Here is a 12,444-nt window from a genome sequence, read left to right as displayed (position 1 = left end):
TCCATATCCGGTTTAAACTTAGTATAGAGAATCGAGTATCCAGTTTAAATTACATCGGATATCAGGATTCGAATTTAAGTTTTACCTACTCAATAGATTTGCTTTATATAATAACATTATATAAAAAGCAAATATAAAAAACTTATAATTAATAAAGAGCATTAAACTCTTATATTATTCTCCACACACAAAAGTTATAACAAAAATAATAGAGTTTTATCAATCTTAGTTATTAAAAAAAACTTCGAAAGCATCAAATATCTCATCAATCAATAATGACCATTGGTTGCTAGAAAGAGAAGAGGCTTGGATAGAGACTAAAGAAAAGAGGCAGGATGATGGTCATTGAGATTGGGAGGCAGGGATTTAGGATTTTTTTTCTTGTTACTTTGTAGAATTTAAATTTATTAATATATATGTCTATATATATATATATAACTATATAAGTATATAACTCTTTAAGTTATTAGATTAGGCATTTGGATATATATATATATATATTTACTTTTAACCCTTTTAAAATTAAAATTTATTAATATACATATATAACTCTTAAAAGGTTTGGATCTGAGAGATTTGGGTTTTTTAATTCTTTTTTACTTTTTAGACCATATAAAATTTTAACTTATTTTGTATATATATATATATACTTAAAAGTAAAAACCTGATCGGATTCACACTACAAGAAAAAATGCTATTTGCGACACATATATTTGCGACACATAAATGTGTCGCAGATTTGCGACACAAATTGCAACCATTTGTGACAAAAAAATAAAAACGTTGCAAATTCAACCAAATTACGTCGCAAAAAAATGACCATGCAAAAATGTCGCCAATTTTGTCACAAAAGTTTTGTACCTACCATGTAATGGTTTGCGACACAGGTTGCGACACCGGTTGCAACACATTATTTGCAATGATCTATTGGTGTCGCAAACGTTATCGCAAATGTTGGCACTTAGCATGCAATTGGTTTGCGACATAAATTGCGACACATTATTTGCAACGATTTTTTGGCATCGCAAACTGTGTCGCCAAATTTGTCGCACATGAAATTGGTTTGCGACACAGTTTGCGACACATCAGTTGCAACGATAAATTATTGTCGTAAACTGTGTCGCAAATTTTAATAATAAAAAAAATATTTCTCCCATTCAAAAAGGTAAGTTTTGGTTTATGGGAAAATGCAAAATGTGGCTGGTACTTGAAGATCGCGGCCGTCTCGGCACTCATCGGCGGCTGCATGGAAGTCTTCATGATCCACACTGGCTTCTGTGTGTGAGAATCCCTCTTTTCTTCTCTTTCTTCTCCTTCTTTTGCTTCCATTTGATTTCGCTATTTTTTTTTTTGGGAGATTTCTTTTGTTTCCAGCCATGTAATTGTTTGTTTCTATCCAATTTAATTATATTCCTACTTACTTGGATCAATGTTCTGATTGGATTTTGGATTTGGTGTTTTTGTTATTGAAAATTGACTGTCTTTGAAACTCAAAACGTTACCCTTTTTTTTCCCTTATTTTTTGGAGAATGATGGTGTGGATTTTTAGTTCAATTCCACCAAAAAGCCCGTTTCTTTCGGAATATTGACGATGAGCAATATGTATTTGTTTTAATCTCGGAAAGTTCCTTTTTTTTTTCACTTTCTTCAATAATCTTGCTTCATAGTATGTCTAATTGGCCAAGATTAGATAAAAATAACGGTGTGAATTTTTTTGCCCAATTCTATTTGGATTTAGCTTTAAAGCTTTTGGTTCTTAGTAAATATAAGTTGTAGACTTATAAAGATAATGCATCATTATGTGAAAAAACAATTAGCCAAGTGAATAGTAAGTCTTACATGTACATGTTATTCAAAGGTTTCACAACTATGTAATAATAAATTATTTTATGATTATTGCAGGCCTTCAGGAGTTCATTTTAATGTTTCTATTGACATAAACTGTAACATGTTTCATTCAAGGACAAATTGTAATTTTTTGTTATTGCATATAAATTATTACTGTAATGTGTCGCAAATTGCGTTTTTTGTTGTAGTGTCAGTTAACCAATTTTTAATTTCTCCCGGATCCAACCAAGTTTTCATCTAAAAAATTCGAATCGGGTACCCACCTTTTTTTTGGATCGGGTACTCAAATAATTCGTGTCAAAAATTCAGATTCCCGATTGGATCATCGTATTCGGATTTTTTGCTCACCTCTACTATTTAGGGTTAGGGTTATACCCTAGTTGTAACTATAAAAAAAATCTAATTCGTTTTGGTGATAATGGGTTGGTTCTTTTTAAATTTTATTAAAATATGTAAAGATAAAATTTTTAAAGATAAATATTTAAATAAAAAATTATGTTAGAAAGGCTTGTAACTCCGGTGTTACATTCCTTGCCCTATTATAAAAATTCCCTCTTCTAGATTTTATATATAACACATAATTTTGTACCCAAAAAAAAATCCTATTATTCCCTTGATTTTACTAATCTCAAAAATATTAGGGTTAGGGCTACAGCCCTAGTTCTTAAATCCTTCCTTTCTTTTATACAACTAGGCTTACCCTGTACAAGATTTTTGCATTGAAAAGTTAATATATTTAATCATACTATGTTGAAATGTTGTCCTTGAATCCCTTTGTTGTTTGGAAGTTCTAGGGTTTTTTCTTTGATGAACTGATGATGATAAGTCTAGAAGATAAAAAAAACAAATATGTGAAGCACATGGCACATCTTGATATAAATGCATTGGTAGAAGGTAGAGTATAAATGGACTTTTGAATTCTATAGGTTCATTGTTTTTATACTAATTTTAATTCTCTAAGAGTTTGTGACTATATGATTGGTTGATTTTGAGAGAACAGTGTGTGGAGTATGATGGAGATCTTTAGACTCTTTTAGTCTATTATTTTTGTAATAAATTTCAATTTTCTAGGAGATAGGAAACTAGAGGATTAACTAGCTTTGTTTGTTTAATTTTAAATGAACAGAAAGAGTTTGTATGGTTCATCTTTTTATTTGATAAATTCCTAATTTCATCTGGAGGATAAATCATTTCGCTGGAATGTTTGTTTTTTTTTAAAAAAAGGTTCTTATTCTCTTTCCTTCTCCTCCCACGTATTCCCATAGTGATCATTTAGTCAAATCCCGTCATCGTTTTCCCAGACCCGCCATGACATCCTGGCTCTGTCGAAGCCCCATTACTTTTCACACTAGTTAGAAACTTGTTAGGATTGTTTCATACTACCCAGAAGCAACACATGTATCCACCTTTTATCCCTAGCTGATGGGAAATCCGGACGCCCTATCATCCACATTCCCTCAACCAAATTTTGAAAGTTTAACAAAAATAAGCATTCCCAAGCGCTCAACTGGTGGAGCCCCTTTTAAAAAATTATTTTTTAATGGAACAAGGGATATGGTCAATTTTTAAAACATATAAAAACTCAACCATTGTTTTTGAAAAGGTGGATAAGCCACTTCAATTAAACTGGCATAGAAATACAACCAGACTTACCACAAGACAACACTGGAAACAACATTAAAACAACAAAGACGCACTTGCCCCACAAGTAGTGAGACAAGCTAACCGACACAAAACAAACCCCTGTCACCAAAGGTCAGCCCATCTATCCACCAAAAGCCAAAACAACAAAGAGACTACCCCGTTGTAGAGATAGGTACCTCGTCGGCTGAAGGGTCGCCCATGTCCTGCAGACTCCTTGGACCTATGAACTCAAGGCTGCGACGGACAGTGGTAATAGTATCTTCAATCATCTCCTTGACAGAATCTGCAAGTGAATTGAACCACAAAAGAAGCATGCGATTAATACTCAAAACAATGCAATGCGAAGGAAGTATTTTAGCATTAAAAATTTTATCATTTCGAGCAAGCCAGATATTCCACACTAATGCCTTGACCACTAAATCCACCCAAAATCTATCAGCTGGTTGAACCAAGACTCTCCACGGCAGCCAAAGATCGCACACCTAGGTTAGAGGCTCCGGCAAGGATAGTAAACTGTTAAAACACCCCCAAACCTCAATAGCAACCAGACAATAAAGAAATAACTGATCAACCGACTCAACACCTACATGACACATCACGCAAGTAGCCGTTGGAAGAGAGTTACATCGCCTAATTGCCAGGTTTTCTAGTGACAAGATCTTATTCTTCCAAGCTAGCCAGTTAAAAATGTTGATCTTTTTTGGGCAGTTATTTTTCCAAAAGAAATTCACCACTGCACAGCGCAAACCGCTGTCAATAAGGAAGTTATAAAGAGATTTCACCGAGAACACACTATTTCAAGTTAACGACCAAATTTTTTTATCCCTTTCATCCTGACGAACCGTCCTTAACCTATCTTGGATCTGAATGACATTCGCATCTTCACAAAAAGGTTACCCCTCTAAAAGATGTGCTAATTACATAAAGGATGTGTCGTGTTGTCCACAACAACGGAAAAGGTCAGACCAAACAAATAGCGGAGCCCTAGCGTTGAGCCAATGGTCTTTCCAAAAGAGAGTTTCCACTCCAGAATAAATCTCACTCTTAATGCAGCATCTTAAGTTGGGCTGACCACCTAACAACCCCCCTCCAAAAGAAAGACACCCTACCTCTACGTCATGGGAACATATTCCAGTTCGAATAGCCATAATTAAACCAAATTACCTCCGTCCCTCCCCATCTTGGCTCGTTCATGAATTTTCACCACCATTTTCCAAGAAACGTCTAATTAAAGTTGTGTAGGTCTAGTATCCCCCACCCGCCCTAGTCGCGAGAGTGACAAATAGCCTTCCAGCTGACCAGTCTACACTTCAACTTCTCAATGTCTGGCCCGACCACAAGAAATCTCTCCTGATACGATCAATCGCTTTAATTACCCATAACAGTAATCTAAATATGGACATTCAATAGGTTGGCAGTGCCGCAAGCACAGAGTTCACCAATGTGAGTCTGCCCCCAATCGATAGGTGTCTGATTTTCCACGATGAGAGTCTACGACGCACTTTTGCAATGATCCCCTCCCAATCTTGCTTACGTGGCGTTCTACCCGAGATAGGAAGCCCCAAGTACATAACCTGGAGGAGCCCAGTAACACAATTCAATGTATCTGCCACCGCAACTTCAGACAAGTCCTTAGAGTTAACCGAATACAGACAAGTTTTAGAATAATTGGCACGAAGCCGAGACATCCCTTCAAAAAGGTATAAAATTAGCTTCTCAATTCTGAGATCCTCCAAACCTCCAGAAGTCAACACCAGAAGGTCATCTGCATAGTACAGATTGCACCTACTCTTAAAGGAGCCCAGTGGCACTCCGATAAGAATCTTAGAATCCAACATATGGCTAAACATCGAACTTAGCACATCCGTAACTAGGACAAAAGGCAAAGGCGAAAGAGGGTCCCCTTGCCTTAAGCCTCTTTCATACCGAATGTAACCGTTCGGCACTCCGTTTATCAGCACATTAGCCTTAGAAGAGGAAAGAATTTCCTCAATCCATGTCATCCACCGTCCTCTAAAACACCTGGATTTTAACAGATCCATAAGGAAATCCCAACCCACCAGATCAAAGGCTTTAGCGAAATCCACTTTCAAAATGTGACCAGGTAATCTTCTCTTATGCATACTAAAAATTAGTTCCTCCACAATTATCAAGGATGTGGTATGCCACATTATCAATGATGCAGCAATCTTTCAAGAAAGCTGATTGGGCGCTGTCCACCAGTACATCCATCACCTTGCCTAATCGCGTCCCCAAGATCTTAGAAATAATTTTAATAGACGAGTTAATTAGGCTGATAAATCTATAATCACCCTGCTGCTCAGGTGTCTCCACCTTCGGGATAAGAGCAATACTTGCCCAATTAACTCTTTCTAAGTTAACATGATGAAAGTAGAAATCCTCACAAAATTTGAAGATGTCTACTTTGATGGACTCCCAGAATTACTTAAAGAAGCACATCGGGAAGCCATCAGGGCCTAGAGCTTTGTCCACACCTAGATTGAAAACCACAACTTGATTTCTTCAATTGAAAAAGGTCCCTCCAACACCTCCAGCCGCACATGTTGTTTGTTTACAAACAGTTTAGGAAGATCCACTTTGAATCTTGACACCCGCTTACTACCAAATTGTTGCTGGAAGTGTACAACAAAGATCTTCCCAATTTCTTTTGAGTTCGAAATCCGATTCTCGTCCAGAATAACACCCGGTATAAAATTACGACTTTTCCTTTCATTGGCCACCATGTGGAAAAACTTAGTGTTACCATCCCCTTCCTTCAACCAATGCATCCTTGATCTCTGCCTCCAATAAATTTTTTGTTGTTTATGGATATTCTCCAACGATTGCAAAAGTCGTTGCTCAAGAGTAAATTCAGAAGAGAGAAGGCCCCTAGACTCCTTCAGTGTGTCCCAATTCTCAATCTGATGTAGCAGGTCTAACTTTTTGAATTTGATTGAACCAAAGTTAAATTTGGCCCACCTCCTTAATCACTCTCTAAGTCCTACTAATTTTTTAGATAACATAAAAGCACCACAGCCAACAGGTTCCATCTCTTCCCACCACTGCTTGACAAGGTCCCTAAAACCCTCATCCGTGAACCACACAACTTCGAATCTGAAAGGCCTTGGATGAGAACGCACTCCACCTACCTCAAGTCGAATAGGGACATGGTCAGAGCCAAGCCTAGGAAGGCTATTTTGTAGATTTCTAGGGTAGTGATCATTCCAGGGAGTATTCACTAAGAATCTATCAAGTTTCACCCAGATGGGGTTCGCCTGTCCATTGATCTAGGAAAACCTCCTCCCAAACACTGGTGGTTCACAGAGATGGAGATCCAACAAGAACTTATTCGCCACGTGGATGTCATGAATATTGGGAGCCCCGGATGATTTATCTTCAATAGAAAAAGTTGCATTGAAATCACCACAAATAACCTAGGGGACCCTTGGGTCAATACTACAGTTTCGAAGCTCCTCCCAGAAAGCGGGTTTTAAGGCTATCGCATTAGGTCCACAAACCGTGGTATACCTCCAGGCGAAATTATCCCGCTTATCTAGAAACTTAACTGTGAGACTGAAGGCCACCACCTTCAAGAGTCCCAACCAAATGGCGTCATTCCACCCAATGATCATACCACCTGCTGACCCCTCAGCAGGTGCGAAAACGAATTGATCTAAATAATAGCCACCAATCTCCCTCCACGTGGTAATCGAGATTTCTACTAATTTAGATTCTTGCATACAGCAAAACTCAGCTTGAAGAAGGCTAAGAAAATCTTTAACTAGGAACCTCTTTGCAAGCCTTCCTAGACTCCTCACATTCCAAGAAATAATATTCATTTGTAACCTTAAAGAACCCGGACCTCAACAGAGGTCTCCGCCTAACCTGACACAGGAGTTGCCAGTGACACTTCTAGCAATCGAATATCATTCAAGTAATCATTTTGAGATTTAGAGAACACAATACCACAAGTATTACAATAACTATTAAGTTGATCATTAGACCAATCCGAGATAAGAAGTCGTTTAGAGTTCGCAACTTCCGCATTCCCTTCCTGAGTCAGTTTCTTCTTAGAAAATCTTAGCGGTTCCGAAATAAACCCCACCTCCTCATTGAACCTAGAGGAAGTCTTCTTCTACCACTCACTCCTCCTAGATCCCTTAGAGGATTCATGATTCCCTGCCGAGCTACCGATCTGAAGGTCCGGCAACAAAGCCCTAAGGTTTATTAAAAATTAAGATGCCGAATCATCCAAATCTCCCCCTGTGCCTGAAGACTGCGTGTCCACCTTTTCCTGCTCACTAGGTACATCTACAAAAGTAGGTTTTGAATTGACCACATCAGGAAAAAGGGCCCACACGCCCTCTGAGAATTGCCAAATAAAACCTGCTGGTGGTACCAAAACTGGCCTCACCGACATGCCACCAAAATTCACATTCTTGGCTGCAGCTTTGGAAAAATCATCAAGTCCACCCAAGACCTTAGGATGTGGCCCACCCAACGCCTTAGGATCTAGCCCAATATGGCATTGAACCTGGCCCCCCTGAACATCTAACTCCCAGCCCAGTCTATGCTCAACAGAGAATTGAGTGGAGATCCACCGGTCCAAGCTCGGGCCAACATCATAAAGAAGTAATGGATCTCCCACACATCCATCCTCCACTTCTAGCATGCAACCAAGGCCCTGGCCTAAATTATGGCCCACTTCTTCTACGATCGGATCTATTAGAACCTCAGCATTGTCCTCATTCGCTTGTAATGACCGAGCTAGACCTGACACCGAGCCCATATCCACCTGGCCCACAGCAGCAAAATTACTCCCCAACTTTGGATATAAAACACTTTGATCCACCAGATCCCGAGGTGAAGAGTCAACCTTGGACTCAGCTAATATAACCTCATTAACCTCGGCCATAACTCCAGTGCCATGTGCAGAAGACTCTCCAAAAATCTGAGGAGCAGACTTGCACTCACGCCAGCACTCGACATGTCGTTGCTGTGAGCCACAAGCCCTCATCTTGTCACCATCACCATCCCTTCTTCGCTCGGGTGTTTGAGCCCTCCCATGTAAACCAATCCTCCTGCATGGACATCCAGTCCGAGCCATTCGACTAGAATCACCCCGTCATGATCCACCTCGGGAGCTCTGCTCAACCGGTGGTGCCAACCACGAGGGATCATCGGATGCCTCACCGCTGGAGCAATGCTCAACGTGCAATGCCATTAACTTTGGCAGTTCTGGTACAACTAGTTTCCTCTTCAATTTGGCAACGCCATCACCCCTCATCGGTACAGTGGCACTCCTACCCTGTAACTCCTTCAACACGTTAGCACTATCACCAGTGTTCCTTGCACTCACCTCCGACGTCCTAGCTGGCTGAGCATCAACATGTTGCTTATCCTTATTTGATGAAGATGCCATCTAAGCCATCTGCACTCACCACCACCTCCCTCTTCACTCGCCTCCTTCAACACATACCACCCTAACTCCCGATGGAAATACGGAAACATTCCTCGCTCCCCGTGATCAGAACTAGATACTTGCGCATACTGAAGGAGAAATCTATCCCCAGAGGCATTGACACCCCCCGTCGGTGACGGATCAACACTGTCAAGAACCTTTTCTGAGGCACCGACATCTTTGGAAATGCGATCAACTCCCCCACCGGCCTTAAAACTCGTTCAACAACGCTCCAACACCAACCGTGAAGGGGTAGGTTCCAAATGTTAACCCATTGGTCGTCACCTTAGGCACACCCAAAAGCGCCCAACTCCGCCATCCAGTGTGCTAAGTTTAGCACACACCTCTTATCATTCGTCATTGCTTCGAAGGTACCCAGCTTCACCACCTCCCTGACTTCCTCTCTACTCTCAAAAGGGATCAAGAAGGAGTTCTCATTTAGTGGCATAGTAGGACCCGTAGTACGAATATTGACAAAGAACGGAATAGTCTCCAGCATACTCCCTTAATTGACACCACGACCCACAATGGATAGCACTGCAACCTTTGTCAACTCATTTCTCAACTGGTCACTTTTCAGTAGGAAGGATAAAGAGAGCGAAGCACGGTTGGCCCCCAAAGCAACCTTCAGTCCTGCACCCTGTGAACCCTGAGAACTCTTCCCATCATCCATCTGTTGCACCTCATCCCTCTCCACCCGTTTACTGACATCATTAAGGCCCACCATCTTTGATCTCACATGCACACGTTTCCTCCGCGGGCTCCGACGATCTTCCACCGGACGTCGAGCAGCAACGTGTCCCACACATGGGCATCTGAGGCACACCATTTGGTGCCTGTACTCCGTCATAGCGTTGGTCAACCTAAAGCACCTTCCACACGCACCATCTCTCGGCGACCGTGATCTCTTAGCCCCTATCTTGACAATCTTCTCCATTCGAGAAGCAGATCCCGTCTTCAGCTTAAACGAGTGTTCTTCAGAAGATGACGAACTGGCAAACTGCGCGTACGTCAAAGCGTTCCCAGGGCCCAAAATTCTTCCTAAAGCATCCCCCGACCTCCGCGACTCCGCCGACTCCCCTATCTTCTTTCAGACCTGCTGACAAGCATCACCTCCCCAGAGATCGCCCAAGAGGCTCCGCTGCCCCCCATGTGATTGTTAACCACTAATTTTTTTAAAATTTTTAGAATTTTAAAATTTTGAATTTTTATTAAGAATATTGAAGATTTTTAAATTTAATCAATTTAATTTAATAAAATTTTTATTAAATATAAAAATATTTAATATTTTAAAATAAAAATTTTAACACATAAAAAAAATGAAAAATAAACAAAAATTTGGGGTTATTGTTGTCGCAACGGCATCAGGGTTACTAACTCTGATCCCGGAGTTATTATTTTAAATATTTATTTTGAATTTTAATTTTTTAAATATATTATATATTAATTTTATTAATAATGTTTAATATTTTATTAAATAAATATGTTTTAATTAAATATATAAATGTAAATAGATAATAAATCGGAGGAATATTATTGTATCCCATTTTAGAATATAAAAATTATGGAAGATAGTTTAATGAGTAAGAGTTTAATAGATTGATAAGGTGGCATATGCATCAAAGTTTAAGATAGTCTAACAATTAAAGATAGATGCCCTAACACTGAATTTTGTACTTAAAAAAAACAATTTTTTTTTACGAATCTCAAAAATAAAAAAAGTAAAGTAAACCTATTTTCATTGGATTTTACTCAATTAAAATTTTTAATCCAATTTTATAAACTAGCTACATTACTACTCAAGATTCCCTCATCCAGATTTTATATATATATCTATTCACAAGGACAAACTAAAGATTTTATTAAAAATTTCATTCTCAACATCGAATTTATTTAATATAATAATTTTATTATTTTTACTTAATTTATTTTAAATAGTATGAGGGTAGAATTTAAATATATATATATATATATATATAAGAGTAGCATTTTTTATATGAATTATAATTATTAATATTTTTAATTATATATATATAGATATATGTCATTGGCCAAGGCACCCCTCCCATCCCCTTTTAAAGGGAGGTTAATAACCCTAACCCCGATTTCTGTGTTACAACCACAATAGGATTTTTGAGATTTGAAAAAAGAATAATAGGATTTTTTTTGTACAAATTTAAGTGTTATATATAAAATCTTGAAGAGCTTGGTGCCAAAACTAGTCCAGTTCTCTAGTTGGAGTGATGGACTTGTGTCGGAACCAGTCTAATTCTCTAGTTGGACCGGACTTGCAGTTGGACCGGTGTGAACTGCCTGTTTTTTAATTAAACAGGTGAGCATGCCGATTCCATATCAACCGACCAGTTGGTATTAAAAATAGATTGTATCTTAATTTTGTTATTGTAATTATTATATAATTTTTTCAATTCATTATACTAGATTAAATTAAATTATTTAAATTATTTAAAATATTTAAATTGATATGACATTGACCCAATTGACCTAGTGGAGGAATCGATTATATGGTGACTCAGCACCTTGACCAGCGGTCTGACCGGTTGAAGCGGTGAACTGGTGTTGGAAATGGTCCGATTCTTCCCTACAAACCAAGCTTTTGCCATAGCCTTCCATGTTTGGTTGGAGGTGAATTTTGGACGCTGCTGTTTAGATATCAAATAATATCATATGAACCATGATATTGTTATAAATATTGGCTATGAAGAAATACATCAATTGTGGCAAGTTTTTTGTTGCATTGTTTTTAAAAATTTATTCAAAATGAATAGAACAAGGAGCAAAAATTAAAATATAATCAATCTTCCAATGTTCCTTACTCAAAATGTGATACTGTATTAAAAAAATATTGAAACATAACATCAGAAGTTCATAATTACCTAACATGATCATCAAGTGTGATTTACTATTAAACTCTTAGCAAAGTTTGTAAGACTATAAATTACATTTGGTCAAAGAAAGAATGAGGTCGAAAGACTTTTCAATTTTCACACATGCACCCAAAACCAAAAGCAATGCATTGCAAATTTACCAAAATTTTCTAAAAGAAGAACCAAGCCACCTCGTGTAATGCCATAACTTAGAGGCACATGAACAAAAAAAAAGAAGGGGTAGAATAATAAGTGTATCTTTTAGGAATACAATCAATAGAAAGTTATGAACCTTTGCATCTGAATGCCCTTCACCTTGCCATGCCACTATTGCAGGATTGGGGTTGGTAACCCCGATGCCGGAGTTACGACAATAAATCTCATTTTTATCACTATTGGATGTCATTTTTCTCATTATCAATCGTCCAAGAAACCATAAATTGAGTTGTGATTTTTTTTTCCTCATGTTTTTGTGTTGGGTGATTTGAAATTTAGAAGTTGTTCAATTTATCCATTATCAAAGTATTTCTTTCGGTCTTTTTCATGGTTTGCTTATATTTGTACGTAGAACGATCTTGTAGAGCAAGTGTGGGTGGGAGAGATGGA

Source organism: Dioscorea cayenensis, chromosome 11 (assembly GCF_009730915.1).
Source record: "Dioscorea cayenensis subsp. rotundata cultivar TDr96_F1 chromosome 11, TDr96_F1_v2_PseudoChromosome.rev07_lg8_w22 25.fasta, whole genome shotgun sequence".
NCBI classification, from domain to species: Eukaryota; Viridiplantae; Streptophyta; class Magnoliopsida; order Dioscoreales; family Dioscoreaceae; genus Dioscorea; species Dioscorea cayenensis.
The sequence above is the reverse complement of the archived record's forward strand: the minus strand, read 5'-3'. Positions refer to the sequence as shown.